Below are 13,881 nucleotides of genomic sequence, written 5' to 3'. Positions count from 1 at the left end.
GGTCCGGGGGCCGTCCGCGGCGCAGGAGGCGGGAACCACGGAGGCGGGAACCACGGAGGCGGACCGGCGGCCGTCCGCGACGAAGGAGGCGGGAACCACGGAGGCGGTCGGGCCCGCAAGGCAAGGAGGCGAGGCACGGGCGGCGGCGGAGCACAGGAGTCTCGCACGGGCGCGAGAGGAGCACAGGAGCTCGCAGGGGCGGCGAGGAGCACAAGGAGTCTCTGGGGCCGCACGGGGGCGGCGACGAGGAGCACAAGGAGTCTCTGGGGCCGCACGGGGGCTGACAGGAGCACAAGGAGTCTCTGGGGCCGCACGGGGGCGGCGACGAGGAGCACAAGGAGTCTCTGGGGCCGTGACGGGGCGGCATTTAAGAGCACAAGGAGTCTCTGGGGCCGCAGGGCGACGAGGAGCACAAGGAGTCTCTGGGGCCGCACGGGGGCGGCGACGAGGAGCACAAGGAGTCTCGGGGGAAGCACTAGGAGTCTCGGGGGAAGCACTAGGAGTCTCGGGGGAAGCACTAGGAGTCTCGGGGGAAGCACTAGGAGTCTCGGGGGAAGCACTAGGAGTCTCGGGAAGCACAAGGAGTCTCGGGGAAGCACTAGGAGTCTCGGGAAGCACTAGGAGTCTCGGGGAAGCACTAGGAGTCTCGGGGAAGCACTAGGAGTCTCGGGAAGCACTAGGAGTCTCGGGAAGCACTAGGAGTCTCGGGGGAAGCACTAGGAGTCTCGGGGGAAGCACTAGGAGTCTCGGGGAAGCACTAGAGTCTCGGGGAAGCACTAGGAGTCTCGGGGAAGCACTAGGAGTCTCGGGGAGTCTCGGGGGGGAAGCACTAGGAGTCTCGGGGGAAGCACTAGGAGTCTCGGGGGAAGCACTAGGAGTCTCGGGGGAAGCACTAGGAGTCTCGGGGGAAGCACTAGGAGTCTCGGGGGAAGCACTAGGAGTCTCGGGGGAAGCACTAGGAGTCTCGGGGGAAGCACTAGGAGTCTCGGGGGAAGCACTAGGAGTCTCGGGGGAAGCACTAGGAGTCTCGGGGAAGCACGGCAGGAACGGGTGCGCCCGGCTGGAGCGCTGGCCGGGCAGGCAGGCTGGGTGCGCTGCCGGCTGGGAGCGGCAGGAACGGGCTCGGTGGCGCCCGGCAGCGGGCGCAGGAACGGGTGGTGCGCCCGGCTGGAGCGGCGGCAGGAGCGGCCGTGCGCCCGGCTGGAGCGCGGCAGGAACGGCTGGGTGGCGCCCGGCTGGAGCGGGCGGCAGGAACGGGCTCGGGTGGCGGAAGCGCTGCTGGCGGATCCGCCGCGAAGCGCTGCTGGCGGATCCGCCGCTGAAGCGCTGCTGGCGGATCCGCCGCGAAGCGCTGCTGGCGGATCCGGCCGCGGAAGCGCTGCTGGCGGCTCCGGAGATGATGGGGCTGGGCTGACGGAGAGATAGTCCGGCTTGGGAGGCAGAGGGTTACCTTTCAGAACGGCTATGGCTGTCAGGCGTTGCCACTCTGCCTCCTGTTGCAACTCCACCAGCCCCTGATGCGGAAGTCTAGGGATCCAGTGGTCCAGCATGAGGACCATGCGGCGTGGCTATATTTAAGCGCCACGGGCAGAGTATGGGCTAGCCACAACTGCCACATAGTCCTCAACCGTATCCCACAATACTCTTGGGTCCATGATGGTTGCGTACCTCACCTCGGTGTGGTCGGGTCCTTCTGTCATGAAGTGGTGTGTTGGTGGCGGTGAGGTAAACGCAGCGGAACCCAGTTGTGTGGTGATGAGGAGTTTAATGAGAAAAACCAAACAGAAAACAGTCCACAGACCTGGCAGCACTGCTGAGCGGAAGGCTGAAGCTCACTACAGGTAGCAACAGGCTATACGAGGACTCGACATACATTCACGTAACAAGACGTACACAGACTGACACTGACGTAGCAAGACGTAGGACCCGACGAAGACAGACACACACAGGTGACACTAAATACACAAGAGGTAATCAGGGAACGAGACACACCTGGGAACTAATCACGGGGAGACAGGACAACACAAAGACTCAGACACACAAGAAAACTAGAAATAAATACACAGAACACAACAGTACACATGGTAACCTACACAACATGTCCATCCTAGCTAGCAGATAAAATTAGCTAAGCTAATTTTGCTAGTTGGGCAGTAAGTAGCCTACTACAGTAAATATCACTGATATTTATCTTAGTATGACTCAGAAGTGGGTAGACTACTTAAGAATTATAACCTAGTAATAGTTGTAGTGTTATAAAGTTAATGTATTGTTTATTTAAGTTAGGAACAAAGTGAGAGCTAGTTCTAAGCTTGTGGCTTGTTTATTGTTGTCATAGCAACTCCATAGCAACCGCGGAGTTACAAAGTACCCAGATGTGCGGCGTCACATGAGAACTGCTTATAGCTGAGAAAAAGCTAATTTTGAGACTTTCAACTGGGCTTTTGGTTCTTGGAGTAAAACGTTTGGACACCCCCGGTCTAGAGCAGACATTCTCAGTGTTGAGCAAGTTTTGCTCTAATGTTGTTTTCGATGAAAAGCTTCTTAATCAGAGTTGCTATGCAACACGACGCTCTCGTCACCGGGAGGCAGTGGCGTGACTCAGGTCGTCCGTCTCTTTCACCTCACCTCGTTTATTCTTTCCGATCTTCAGGCTTTCATGAGAGCGTTTTCACGCCTCTAATGAGTCCCCTCCTGAATGCTTGTTTTCCCAACAATGCTTGCGATTCCGCGGCGGCGCCGCCCGTGATGGACAGGCCACCGCCAGGAGGTAAATTCAAAGCAGCGAGTGCGAGAAAAGACAGCGAACGAGATGGATGTTTGTGCCCGTAGGTTCGATATGATGAAGCTTTTAATATTCTAACGAGGCAAATGTCGGATAAAAAGGTGAACAGCACCCTCTCCCTCCCCATATCAGCCTGAGAGCCATCTGAGGAGTTAATTAACAGGTCTGGCTTTGGTTTGGCTGCAGGAGGAAGACTTGTGATTGGAAGTTAAGCCCTGCTGTCCACCGAGGCGCTGGACAGCTCCAATTAGCAGAGAGGAATACAAATAGGGGCTTCTTCAGGGTACAACTACTTTTCTTTCTTATTTGCTTGAAAAAGGGAAAACTCAACGGGATGCTCATCGCTATCGTATACGCAGAGGGAGGCTGAAAATGGGGATGTTTTTATTCTTCCTGCTTAAGAAAAGCATCAGAGCAACATCTTAACAATGCATGCATCGGTAAATCCAGCCTGCTGATCTCTTGTTTGGTTTTGCTTTGCTCAGACAGCCAGATGGAAGAAGCGAAAAAGAAGCAATTTGTAGTGTAGTAGAAGAACATGTAAAATAAAGACAGGCAAATCCAACACTGTTGGTTACACATGCATATTTTACTTGAAAGGAACTTAATTTTCTTTTTTTTCAAAGCAAAGCTACTGTTTTTTTTTTGCCACCCAGTTTTGCACATTGCATGCTGTTGTTTAAATCTGGAGATTTCACGCATGGCGATTCTCTTACTAGCCATCCATAGCTGTGCTGCCTCGGTAGACCAACTCCGTTTACTAAATGAAACCTGGACATGTAGGTATTATTAATTCAGTTCAGTGTGCCACAGAAGAGGGAAAAATAACGCAGAAAAACCATTGAAGTTTAACTCAAAACCACTGGTATTCTTACTATTTCTCTCTCTCTGTGTCGCCTACGCTACACGTAGACCTGTTACCATAGCAACTGACTGACAATGGCTCCTCTGGTGTATCAGGATTCAACACCAAAAGAAACACAAACATTTCCCCAGAGAAAGAAGAACAGAACATTCAACCCATTACAGCAGAATGTTTTCAGGTTTTACGTGTTTTTATTTATTGTGCAATTATTACTAAGTAATCATCTGAACACAACGGTGGTAGATTAACTAATTTATACACCTGCTGTAATGAATTGGTTTGTAGCGCACCTTTTTTTTAACTGAACCAAAACTCACCAAATTCTGCAGCACTAAACATATTAATATTCTCAAAGTCAGGCTAGCGTAGCTGACCGACTTCCCTCTCGCGTTATTTTTGTTAATGACCTGAGGAATGTAATCCCATCGGACATTGTTATCTAGTTGCCAAAATGTTGACAATTAGTTACAAAACACTGCATCCCTTTTTCTTTTGTACATCACTCGTACAATTAACAGTTATGCTGACAACTTGACAGCTAAAACCAATGGTACTCATCGTCATCCAGCAGTTTTTTGCGCGCAAGATGGGATCTTACGCACATAATGTTACGTTGCAACTATAGATGCATTGCATGTTATTGTTTACATCCAGAAATTTCAGGCATAAGCAGAAGGCTGGAGTGTAAAACAACTCCGTTATCTAAATGAAACCTGGAGATGTTTTGTGGATTTAGTGCAGCGTGCCGCAGCAAAAGGGGAAAAATAGCGCAGATAAAACCGTTGAAGAATACCTTAAAACCACTCGTGTTCCTTTTTTCTCACTCTCTGTATCAGCTACACGCTGACTCATCGCCATAGCAACCAGCTGACAACGACTCACAAAAAAAAAGAATCCAAAGGTTACAGTATAATAAGTGATCGCCTGAACACAGCTGTGGTTGATTAGGTAATTTAAACATCTGCTCTACTGATGATCTGTTTGTGTTTAGGTCAGCATTTTGTTTTATTTAACTTTAACAGAAACACAGAATTTCACAGTCCACCTACGTGTTACGGTTGTCAAAGTCAAGCTAGCATAACAGACCCGCTTCCCTCTTCCTCCCTCAAGTCCTTACACTCGATTTGAACTTAATAAGCTCTTTAGTTGCTCGAAAACTGAATCTTTGTTGAAGTTTTCTGTTGAGTAGCGCTTCCTAAATGCAGCTGAAACAATATTTAAATTCAGCTAAAGAAACCTCGTTTTGGACTGCAGGAAAATAGTCATGAACTTGTGAAACACTCTGAAGTTCCTCGCTGCGGCCCTCTGCTGTGTTGTAAAATTACATTTTTACAGTTTTCTACAGCTGCCGCTCTTAAGTTTCAGTCTTGTAAAACTTCATAATCTTTTTAGTGTTACTCAAGGACAACAGCAGCATGAAGTTATTCTGTCCTTTAAATCAATGCTGTCTTGCACACACAGAGACTGTATTTCCTACAGATGTGGAAAGCGGAAAAAAAAAAAAGATGAAATAGAAATCATTTTAAATAATTGTGGTGAAAAGGAAAGGAGCAGATACCTGGAAGTGGAGCATTTCTGGGTCGGACTGTATGGGAAACCATTTATGAGACAAAAGCAGAGAATTTCTTACCTGATTCTCCATTTGTGGATATACAAAAGTAAGACATAATTCAGCCTCACAGCCAAGAAATGTCTTTTTGGCTTGACTTTTATATATAGTACACCTTTTAGCAAAAAAAGTATTTTCCATCTTAAACATTTACATGTCTGTGTGTTTCTTTTACCTTTTAAGATCACATCATTAAGCAAATGTTATAAACAGACAAATGTTGCTGGGATCAGGCACAGATGAGGTCCGGAGTTGTTTTTTGCGAATAAAAAAGGTTTTATTTACCTTTACACAAAAACTCAGCTTGTCACAGTCGGTGCCTAAGGCTCCTCAGCAGAACGAAGCAGTGCACTGCCTCGCAAAAAGGCACGTTCGAGGAACACATGTAAACAGTCGCATTCAATGACATATAGGAAATATGAAAACCAAGAGTCAAGGCAGGAGACAGACACAAAACCAAGTTCTGAAGAAATGAACAAACTGCAATGAAGAATTAACTTATTATAATAAACAAAACAAATGGGCGGGATACCTGTGAATTATAATACACATAAACAGGAAAAGCATATTCAAGTGTTTTCAGACTAATAAACTCAGAATCTCTCACACAAAGATTATCTTCGTAAGTACAATAAAACCTTTTCAACTGATGATTTAACTGAATAAGGGAAAAAACCTTCCCAAACCAACTTGGTCCTACATTAATATATATATACGATATATATATATATATATATATATATATATATATATATATATATATATATATATATATATATATATATATATATATAAATGGTGAGGGCGAACCAACCAGACATAGTCGTGGTGGATAAACAACAGAGGAAAGCCGTTGTGGTGGATGTGGCAATACCAAGTGACTGCAACATCAGGAAAAAGGAGCATGAAAAACTAGAGAAATACCAGGGCCTAAGGGAGGAACTGGAGAGGGCCTGGAAGGTGAAGACCACAGTGGTGCCTGTGGTCATCGGGACCCTCGGGGCAGTCACCCCCAAACTGGAACAGTGGCTACAACAGATCCCAGGAACAACATCAGACATCTCAGTCCAGAAATGTGCAGTCCTACACTGAAAAAAGTGATTTTGGAGAGTGGTAAATATGATCTATACAAATCATATGAAATTTAATTAATTTTTTCAGTCAGCCAAGGAATTACAAAATAATGGGTAAATTCTACACATGCTACCCATTCGTTAACATTAAAAACCACTACATAGGAAAATACAGTAAAATATACCCCCGAATCTTAAGTCCGGTGCTCCAACGTTGCGCATGCGTCAAACCGCGTTTTTGAATGAGCGGGACAGGAAACTCTGCATCCTCTACCAACGAACCTTGAGCTGAAGGTAAGCTATTTTTGAATAATACCGCGAAGGCAAATTGTAATATTTGAAATGATGAGATATTACACTTCACTTATATTCGATGTGCATCTGTGTAACATGCCATTACTTGAAATCAAAGTTTGAATCTGTCCCTGGCGCCATCATGGCTGTTAACTGTCTGGACAACTGCAGGTACGTTGCAATGAAATGTGTTCGCGGTGTGCTTTTTACAAGATTAGCCAGCATGCATGACTGTGTCTGACCGCTGGTTTTAAGGTTATAGTCAACGCCAGTTTTTTGTAATATATTGAATGGGCGGATGTTTAGGCAACACATAGACTGTAGAGGGGATAGTTCAGCTTTTGCCGAGTGTGGGTAAGGTATAATGGTCATTAAGTATCTGCAGGTCTCTGCTCCCACATCACGCTGCACCGAGACACAGCCAGTTGTTGTTTACCCGTTAGCTCCGTTAGCTCCCTCAACATGGCTGCTAGAGTCGGTCTCCGCCGCGGTCTGTTTAAAAACATAATAATTCGCTCTCCATATTACCTGCATGCATGTGTACTTGTGTCTCTGTTGTTAAAGTTTAGCGTTACTTCTTAGAGTTTTATTTTTACAATCGGGACTCTAAAGACTCATGTAAATATGACGTGTCGCACGTCTTTTCCGGTCAGTCGTCATGGAAACTGGACGCTCATCCAGCGTGCTGGATGTGGACCAGAGTGGAAACAAACATGGTGTAAAATGAAAACAAAGTACCACTGTATCCCACCTTTATGTGTGTAAACACCCACTGTTGCTGCACCAAAATTTTTTAAAGGAATTGTGTGTTCAAGTAAAACATTTTAGAATTGATTTTATATTATAAATGTTTTCAGAATCTTGTAATATTGTTTATGAAGCATATTACATCTATAAATATGACATCTATAATAATGACAATCAAAGATTACTTATTCAAATCTCTACTGAACTAAATCTCCTTTTATTTCTTTGGCAGAAGAATATTGAAGCAAACCTATTCAAATAATCTGATAAACTATTAACAACCTGTCTCAACTTATTTTCTTTCTCTGTCTCTACAGCTGAGGAAGCACACATCAAACAGCAATGGCAGTCCAGTTAAGAGTCATTTTACAAGAACACAGCATTAAGAAGTTGACACTTCCAACAGGAATTCCCAATACAGTAGACGATCTTGTTTCCATAATTACTAAAACTTTCCAATTGCATGGGGAATATGGACTACTATACCAAGACAAAGACTTTGACAATCAGTTTTTCAGTGTCACCTCAACTGCTGACTTGTATGACAAGGCCACTGTTAAAATGATCCTAAAAGAGCCTAACATCACCCTTGACCTACACCCAATATTTGAATCAGGACCATCATCTACATTGAGCTCTTTGAGTTCTGTGAGCAGCCATCCTGCAAGTACTCCTGAAACAAACATCTGCCCTGAAGATCATGATGCATCCTCACAGGTGTCCGACTCCACATCGTCAGGTTCCAGCGACACCATTATTCTGCCTGATTCATGTCGCCTTCCTGCATGGCCAGTGCCATTTCAAGTACCTGAGTTTTCCAGAGACATACAACTAATCCTTGCAGAGGCAAACAACTCATATCATGCCACTGGAAGACACTTCATGAATGCCAGCGTTAAATCAGCAATAATGCAAGAAATGTTTAAAGAAAGGTGGCCAGCATTATTCATTGAAGCTCAGGTGAGAATGTATTTATAATTTTTCCTTCCCATCAAGAAAAATGTATGTGATTACTATGAGATCTGGTCTGTCATTTAAAATTTTATTTTTGTCCTTTTATTTCCTAGATCAAGGAAGAGTTCAGACGTATCACGACAGTTTCTTTGGAGGAGACATTCATGCTAAAGCTTGATGAGTACACACCAGGTCTTATGCAGCTTATGCTAAAGGAGGGGCTGCTGGTTCCAAGATGCACCCTCTGTTGGACACTTTAAATGACGTATGTTATTTTACTTTTTTTTCACAAATATGTCATTATTGATATACGTGAATTAAAAGTGAATTAATTTGTAAAGAATTGCTTTGTTGTGCACAAAGTTGAGCTCCTTACCAACTTAAACTACCCTTTGGTTTTTAAGCAATTCGGTCTTAGTGTATGCAATTCTCTCCCCACTCTCCACTAACTCTTTTTGCTACATTGTATCTCCCTACAGACACAGAGCATTGAGGAAAAAAGGGATGCAGTTGTCTGCTGCCTCATTAACTACCTTGGTGAAAGACAAGAAGATCTTTTCCATGACTGCCAGGTATGTCATTGATAACAGATGATTGATTAACTCAAGGGATCCTCTCCTTTCCTCTTTCTCCCCTTTTCCTATTATCTTCTGATCACTCCCCTCTGCTCTCCTTTAGATAAGTTGAAATGTATTGAAACAGCATCTTCAATAAAATTAAAAATGTGTATCTTTTTTGTTTCTTTCTTTTTAACATGTAGGAATGTGAGGACTACACAGACAAAATAATGAAGGTGATCGTGATGCACAACATCATGGCTGAGGAGGATCCATCAGATGTGTTGATTGTGATTGAGGGAAACCAAGTCATGGAAGGATGTGGAAGGCGAACAAAGGCATGTGTACTGCTGATGGGACTGATATATGCCCTCAACCTTGACTATCCAAAGCAGCTCAAGAACACATTTGAAGCTTTTCAAAAACTCTTTTTGGAACTTGATGGGGAAAAACTACTGAAGAAGGACCACAGCCTCAAAAACAAGCTCATGCAATAGACATACATTTCCCCTCTTGTTCCACGAGGAACTTTTGTCTGGACAGAGAGTTTTAATGGAGTATAGTTTTATATTTTTGTTCTCTTCCCTCCTCTGCTCCACACACAGACACAGAAATATATGTACAGATGGATACACAAGTATGTTGCAGCCTCTCTCAGCCCACTCCATTGTTCTCTGATTTCTCCACATTGACAGAAATGGAAAAGCAATAGAAACTGGCCGGTCTGGTCAATACCACTGACTGAATCCTGAAGAATTTTGAACTCACCCTCTTTCCCTCCCCATTTGTTTGTTTCTTTTATTCTCATCCTGTCTCTGAGAGTGAGAGCAAGCGCAGAAACTAAAGAATGTTGATTTTCTGATCTGTCTTTATCCAGATGTTTGATACTGTACACACAGAAACAATCTTGTAGAGTTTGTGTGTGGGTTTTATGGCTTTTAAAATAGAGTAAGGGGCCTCTGAAAGTGTTGTTTGCATTGACCAATTATCCAGAAAGAACATTTGAAGCCATTAGCTTAGTGAGTTATAAAACGGGTTTATTCATTGAAATGTTGTGTGAAGCTGTGTACTGCACTTTATTCATTTTTGGATAATTTAGTGTATTGCTGCATATAAACAAGGCAGTTCAGTTATTTGTTGTGTATAAATACACCTGCAGATTGCAGATTTGCTCAGTCACTGTTGTGTGAGGCTGAAGAAACACAAGTAAGAGTTTAGATACAAGAAAATCTTCATGTGATTGGACATCCCTTGCACCTCTGCTCTGATCACCTCACTTCTCCTTTTCTCTGATCTACTCCTTTATTATTGAGCAGTCTGGATGTCCTAAAACAAGGATATGTTTTATTGCCCAACATTACTGAAACAGCGTTTGAAGTTGTTATATTATAACACAGGTTCATTATTTGAAATGTTGTGTGACACTGTTGTGCTGCAGTTTATTCTGTGTTTTTGTTTTTGATGACTTTATGTATTAAAAACATTGAGAAGGTGTATGATTTGAATGTCTTTTTTGGGGGTACATCTTACCTTCTCTGAATAAGTAATGGTTATTAACTGATTTTAATTAACTTTGATTTGTAATTATCAGGTATTACCTACTAGCAAACAAGAAATAGTTTTACCTAATTTAACTGAGTAAGTAGCTGTTGAATATATACATAAATATGAGGTAAATTTTACCCAATTTCTTTAAGTATTTCATATATTTTTTGTTCAGTTAATTTATACTCAATATATGGAATTGAATCTACCCCAACAGAGTAGATGCAAATTGTTACCTCACATTTATTAGGTAAATTCTATAGGTTACTTTTTTCAGTGTAGGCACAGCCAAGATACTGCGCAGAACCCTCAAGCTCCCAGGCCTCTGGTAGAGGACCCGAGCTAAGAGGAAGAAGAATCACCACCCGCGGTGGGTGAGAAGGGAATTTATATATATATATATATATATATATATATATATCTATATATTTATATATATATATATATATATATATATATACATATATATATATATATATATATATATATATATGTATATATATATATATATATATATATACATATATATATATATATATATATATATATATATATATATATATAAATAAAGTTATTACCTCAATTGTGAAATCATAAAATTACTGCACTTACAAATTTTGAAAGCTGCCAAACCTAAAATCAAAAAATTACTAAAACAGAACTAATCTGACAGCATGATGAGATCTCAAAAACAAACACATCATGCCAAGATCTGAAAAAGAAATTTTACATCCTGATTAAGTGCCTTGAAATTGGGTCTCTGTCTCTTTAAGAAGCTCCTGCTCTTTCTGAAACTCCGCCTTCAGTCTTCAGAAAGTCATAACAACATGACTCCTCTATTAACCCTTTAACAATGTGTTTTTTTTTGTTTGTTTTTTGTTTTTTCTTTACCAGCGTTGCACTGAGAAGCAGCTCGGATAATGGGCTTAGGAGGTGTTTGCTAATTGCTACTGGCTAGTCTGAAGGAGCTGAGTGATGTAGGGATGCTCTGTGAGGCAGAAGCTCTAAAACGTGGAAATTCCAGCTCAGAGGAGGAGCTATTCCTTGAAGGATCCAACTAGGCATTTTTTTTATAGCTGAATGGTTGCCGTGGAGATTAAAGTATTTCTCAAACATTCACGAAATAATCAAAGCAACACTCCAGGTATGTTTGAGATGAGAGAAAAACATCATAACATGACATAAAGCTAAAAAAAACAATTTTTACATAATACTTACATTTTAACTGAGAATTCTTCATAATTGGAAGTTTCTAACTCAGCCCACTAGATGGCACTAGACCCAACAAAGAGGCTCTTTAAACCTGAGAAAGTCCTCATTCTCTGCAGCCTGCTGTGTGTCTGAAATGTACTGAATTGTTCAAATATTCACTTTAACGTCATCCCACTGCTTATCCTCTCACTTGGTTCCCCAGAAAGCCTTTATGTGCTCATTCTGCACTTTCACTTTAATTCTCATTCGGATTCATTTTATCCACAAGCGAACATTAGGGTTTCTAATCACCTAATCTAATGATTTTGCTCTACACACGATGAGCAAACAATTGCTTTAGGATGAATGCCATCCATCTGGAACATAGACGTTCCCCGTGACAGAGATTGTGGAGATGTCTGCCACCTGGATTAACTTCCCACAGGAGCCCCCTCCGCTCTAATTATGTTGATCCACCCTCACTTGTTTTGCTGCGTCTCCATTCGTTTTTTCGCTCGCAGCGAGCAGCAACAAACACAACTGAAACGCGAACGGCGCGCGAATTAAATACATCAAAACGGATTACACCCAGCAAAATGTCAGGCAAGGATGAGCCTGCCTAATAACCTGTAAAATTGTGTCTCTTTTCTGCTTATTATTCATAATGGAGTGTGCAGAGGAACACATAGTCGTGCCTGCAGGACAGCTCAGCTCACACTGGTGTTTGCGCCTCCGCGTTTATTAGAGGCAAAGTGCTGATTTCACACGCAGCGCTGTGGCTCATCACAATGTTTTATTTCCCAACGAAAGTCATTATTTCAGTTTAGCCGGTTCCACCAGGAATAAGACAATTATCATTACTAACATAATCATCTCTAAAAGAAACCCTAGATTGGTTTGCTAATTACTCTGCATCTGTGGGAATGTGCCTTTAAATAACAGCCTCTTTACTTCCTGTAATAAGCAGATAATTACTTGGATGGAAACTCCTGAAGAACTTTGAGAATAAAACTAATCCAACAGGTTTGTTCTTATGTTGTCTCAATGTATATTTATAATAATAAAATTATTGAAGAAGTTTGAGTCACTGCAGAGCATCACATCACAAACCCACCACTCCCAGTCCTGATTAACATCCAGACAAACTTCTCTGCAGAAGTTGCAGTAAATGCTCCACTAAAGGAAATCGCTATTAGTGTTTTTGTCTATATCAACTTCCTTCATCGTAATAAAACTTTCTTGACGATACTTTTAACTTCTATTGCTGATTAAACTTTAAAATTAATCAACAGATGGCGGCATCCATTATTATTTCAGAAACGTTCTTCTTCTGCACATGTGGCTCGCTTTGGGGTCACAAATTGTTTGTATGAAGTCAGATTGTGATTGCATGTAATTAGTAGCATGAACAACTACGCCAAAAAAAATAAAAAATAAAAATCGACTAATAATAATGTTACCACTTTACAATATAGCTGCCTTTATATATGGCTAGTAAAACGTTTACAGATACGCTATTCATTCATCTATAAACACTTTATAAATCATTAATAACTGTTTATTATTCATGAATTAAGTGTGAGAAAGATACTATCTGTTAACAAGGTAGTCTAAAATTTCTAGCCTAGTATATCTAGATAAGATATATCTTATCTAGATATAGATCTTAATTGTGACCAATTGCGACTTAGGTCACAATTTGGCTAGAAATGGTAAGATTTTTTTCCTTCTCATCCTTAATAAATGCATACTAAACACTTATTCATGATTTATAAAGCATTTAGAAATTAATTAATATATCTATGAACTATTTACTGGACATTTACAAGAGGATCCTTATTGTAAAGTGGTTCCATAATACCAATTATAGATGGCTAATAAATAGCTTAGATATGCTATCCAATCAGCTATAAACATGTTATAAATCATTAATAACTTTTTATTTTGTATTAATTAAGTGTGAGAAGGAGACTGTCTTCTAAAAAGGTAGTCTAAAATGTTTAGCATAACAAAAATATACATATGTCAACAAATTTAGTTCACTATTTGGCAGGAAACTGATAGATTTTGTCTCCTTCTTGCCCTTAATTATGTATTTTATAAAGTGTTTACAGATGAATTAATAACATATCTTATTGTAAAGTGGCACAAAAATAATTTAAAAAAAGGATTTCAGCCTAATTAACACTTTAATAATGATTATAAACGAGTATTTAAACCCAGACCAGTAACCAAACATCAGAAGGTCACAAAAAAAAAAA

The 13,881-nt window shown here is 41.4% G+C and overlaps 1 long non-coding RNA gene across 1 annotated transcript; it reads left to right on the top strand.

Annotated features, from left to right (window-relative positions):
* The first annotated feature begins 6,355 nt into the window (after nt 1-6,355).
* Nucleotides 6,356-10,697, top strand: LOC122820609. Its single transcript, XR_006368842.1, has 5 exons — nt 6,356-6,626; nt 7,691-8,333; nt 8,441-8,592; nt 8,807-8,899; nt 9,088-10,697. It is a non-coding gene; the product is annotated as an uncharacterized LOC122820609 (long non-coding RNA).
* The last annotated feature ends 3,184 nt before the right edge of the window (nt 10,698-13,881 follow it).

The sequence above is a fragment of the Gambusia affinis genome, linkage group LG18 (assembly GCF_019740435.1).
Source record: "Gambusia affinis linkage group LG18, SWU_Gaff_1.0, whole genome shotgun sequence".
Lineage (NCBI taxonomy): Eukaryota > Metazoa > Chordata > Actinopteri > Cyprinodontiformes > Poeciliidae > Gambusia > Gambusia affinis.
This window is presented reverse-complemented; position numbering and strand designations above follow the sequence as displayed.